Below are 4,221 nucleotides of genomic sequence, written 5' to 3' on the forward strand. Positions count from 1 at the left end.
GATAGCGAATGTAGCACAATGAATGGGGAGCGCCCGTCACCTTCTCTGTGACTCAGCTGGTGGCAATGGCATCATGGCGTCAGCATGGACGCTCTGCCACAAGATGAGGTGGAGCCACAGGAGATCTGATGGACAGGGAAGTATTAAATATTAGTTTTTCAATAAATGAATTAATTTTGATAACAAGAATGAAATGGGGGTGAGAGAGAGAACACTATAATGACTTAAGGGTGGGGGATGGAAGAGATATAAATATATTGGGGGAGGGGACATGTAAATATAATGAATCAGAGGGGCATGGAATTATAATGATACAGCGGACAAGTAATTATAATGAATCGGGGGGGCGGGAGGTGCACAGTGGGGGCATGGAGGACGCAGGAGATTAACTGATTAATTGGGGGAAAGAGAACAGTAACTAATTCATTTATACATTTATTGGGAGGGGAAAAGTGGCCAATTATAGTTACAGGGGGCTCAGTGGTGGATTATCAATTTACATTCAGAATTTTGTGTTGCATAATAGTAAGACGTCAGCGGTGAGTTACTGGATGTGAATATTTGTTCTGTCTCTACATTGTATAGGGGTACGTTCACATGGGCGACCGGCGGCACTAAATGACCACCAATCGGAAAACCATTACCTATTGGCAGTCGCTTCATAGCATGTTTAACCCCTTCATGACTGGGCTATTTTTCATTATTTTATTTGTTTTTTCCTCTCCTTCTACTAAGAGCCATAACTTGCTATCTTTCCATCCACATAGCGTATGAGGACTTGGTTTTTGCGAGACAAGTTGTAGTTTTGAACGACATCATTCATTTTATCATGTGATTCACTCAAAAGTTGGGAAAATAATTCTAAGTGCGTTGAAATTGCAAAAAAAGTGCAATTCCACAATTGTTTGTGTCACCATTTTCTGAGACCCCTAACATTTTCAATTTTCGTGGTAAGGGGCTATGTGGGGGCTTATTATCTGTGGCCTGATTTGAGGTTTATTGATGCTATTTTGGGGTAGATATAATGGTATCATCTTGTCTAATTGCAGTTTATTGCAATGTTGTGGCAGCTAAAAAAAGTAATTATGGCGTTTTGATTTTTTTCTCATTACGCTGTTTACTGATTGGATTAATTTATTTTATTTTTGATAGATTGGAGTTTTATGAATTTGGCGATATCGAATATGTGTATTTTTTTTTAATTGCTTTATTTTTAATGGGGCACAAAGGGGGGTGATTCTTGCACCGGCTATCACTGAGGAATATGTTCCTACAACAAGGATACCATCCACTGGTAATAGATGAACAGATCCACAGAGCTACAAGGATCCCAAGAAGCCGCCTCCTGGATTACAGACAGAGAGGGGACAACAGCAGGGCGCCTCTTGTGGTCACATACAGCAAGCACATGAACATCCTAAGGAAGATTGAGACTGATCTTCCACCCATATTCCTCAGAGACCACAGACTGAAAGGAATATTCCCAGAACTACCACTTCTCTCCTACAAAAAGCCCCGTAACCTAAGGAATCTCCTTGTCAGAAGTGTCCTCTCATCACCATCAGAGATGGGAACATTCCCCTGTAATAATAAAAAGCAGGACTTGTACCCAGATATTACCGACAAATACAGTCCACATACCCAACACCAATCAGGACTATAAGATCATGGACTTCTTCTCATGTTCATCTTCCAATGTGGTGGACATGATACAATGTACAAGGTGTCCTGAGGAGCCGATATTGGGGAAACTAAGCAAAAACTACAAACGGGGAGGAATCTACACCGACACAATCAGGAATGAACTGGACGCCTGTGGGAAAACATTTCACTGGACCTGGACACTGTATGACGGATATAAAAGTCTTAATACTGAAAGGTCGTTTTAAGGACGAAAAAGAAAGGAAAATCTGAGAATTCATACTGATAAGAATGTTCAACTCTTCCACAATTTAACACCTGGATTTATGACTCACTACATGGACCCAGTTCACACCTCCACGAGACTGACTCCAGATCACTAAGCTGTCACTCCCACCATCTCTCCATTTGTAACAAAAAACCTTAACTTGATTTCCTTGGCTTATCTTTAGGAGGCATCACCCCATCCACCCCATGCACAAATTGTAATATCTCCTAAATGTTGTGCTCTTGTCTCAGTCATTCATTTGTAAATCCTCCTGAAGAAGGAGCCTCGGTGCTCTGAAAGCTGCAGATATAATTCTCCTGGTTAGCCAATAAAGGGATCGCTCCTAGAATACTTCTGTCAATTTTAGGCATAAAACTACTTATATCAATTTGTAAAGGTTGCAAAGTTGTGATATATGCTCTACTGTGACCCCCTACTGAATATTAATTTTTCTTTTCTTTTGAGGGGAGGATAATTAGATCTTCTGCTATGGAGCTCTATGATTTCTATATACGTCCGTTATGATGACTACATAATTAGAATATACTTATTGTAACACATAAATAATCATTGGAGCTGTAATCATCAAATAATATTTTGTCAATGTGTGAAATGTTCTTTTAAGAATTGTTTACATGTGTAACATAACATATATATATAAATGATTTATGTGGATAGTAGGTGAAGTGTAGAGCGGTGTCACCCCATGATGATTATTATCTGGGCTTGTTACATTGTCAGGCTGCAATTTCCCTCTACAATGTCATGTGATGCACTACTTATCTCATCCACCAGATGGCGCTATAGAGCATTACACTCCATAATCCTGAAAGGTGACACCTGCAGGACGATTCGTGTAAGAGCAACAGTTCATAGTACCAGGGGTCAACCATTTTGAGCATGAAATTCACTAAGGAGGAGTCACTAATGTGTCTCGACAGTAAGGGGGGACACTATTGTGAAGGACACTATGGGGCGATTCATTATGACCGGTGTTGTGCAGTTTAGTGTTAATGACTCTCTGGAGTACAATGCGCCTAATTCATTAAGTGGTGCTCATCCCCTAAAGAAATAGGCGCATCTCTTAATTGTCATGTGCCGACACCAGAAATGGTCTGAAGTCAGTGACTGGGGAATATTTCTTGACTACATTACGCAGTTTCTGCTGAGACTGGACTGTAAACCCTAAGGCGATGTGCCCACGTAGCAGATTTACATGCGTTTTTTCTGCCAGAGAGAAGCGTTTTTTTAGCGTTTTCGCATGCGTTTTTTCTGCTAGAGAGAAGCGTTTTTTCAGCGTTTTCGCATGCGTTTTTTCAAGCACTTTTCCAAGTGATTTTGAGCATCACTTGGAAAAGTGCTTGACAAGTTGGTCACACAATATAAATCCATGCAACCGGCATGGATTTATATTGTGTGACCAACTTAGATGCTTTAAATGCAGCATCTATAGTAAAAAAAAAGAAAGAATTAAAAAGTTAAAAATAAAAAAAACCTGTATGTTCACCTCTCCGGTCTCCTCCTGGCAGCGATCCTCTCTCCTCGGCGTCCCGGGTGTACTGGCAGGACCTGTGATGACTTCATTTAGTCAGCTGATGGTCACGCGACCATCACCTGACCGCTGACGTCAGTGGTCACGTGACCATCAGCTGACTAAATGACATCACTGCAGATCCTGCAAGTACACCCAGGACGCCGAGGAGAGATGACGCAGCCGGGAGAAGACCGGAGAGGTGAGTATACAGGTTTTTTTACTTTTAACTTTTTTATTTCTTTTTTTCACCGCGTGGTAGCCGGGATGTAGAGGAGTTGTAGTCTCTTCTTCATCCTGGGTACCACACGCACCGCGATTACGCTGCAACTTCGCGGCCATTGAATTTAATTGAAACGCTGCAAATCCACATATACCTGCGGGTTTGCTGCATTTCAATGTTCCTCAATGGCCGCGAATTTGCGGCGTAATCGCAGTAGAAATGGTCATGCTGCGAATTTGGCGCACTAATTAGCGCATCATGTGCACAGCACATCCGAATTCACATTGCTTTGCATGGCAGATGGTTTTACAAGCGTTTTCAAGGCGTTTTCATGGCTTTAAAAACGCTACGTGGCACATAGCCTAAAAGTCACAACTTCCGAGTTCTGTGAAAATATTGCAACTTATTAAGGTGTTTTACATCAGAGTTTTGACCTTTCACATTTTCTGCTATTCATGCGCTATAGAGATAAAGTGTCAGCTTCATTCTGCGGGAAAAAGTAATAGAAGACTTTTAATTTTTTTAAATGTTTTATTACTTTTATACAATTAATATTCT

This window comes from Phyllobates terribilis, unplaced genomic scaffold (genome assembly GCF_046119375.1).
Source record: "Phyllobates terribilis strain yellow unplaced genomic scaffold, ASM4611937v1 Scaffold_1__5_contigs__length_1240528914, whole genome shotgun sequence".
In the NCBI taxonomy this organism is placed as follows: Eukaryota; Metazoa; Chordata; class Amphibia; order Anura; family Dendrobatidae; genus Phyllobates; species Phyllobates terribilis.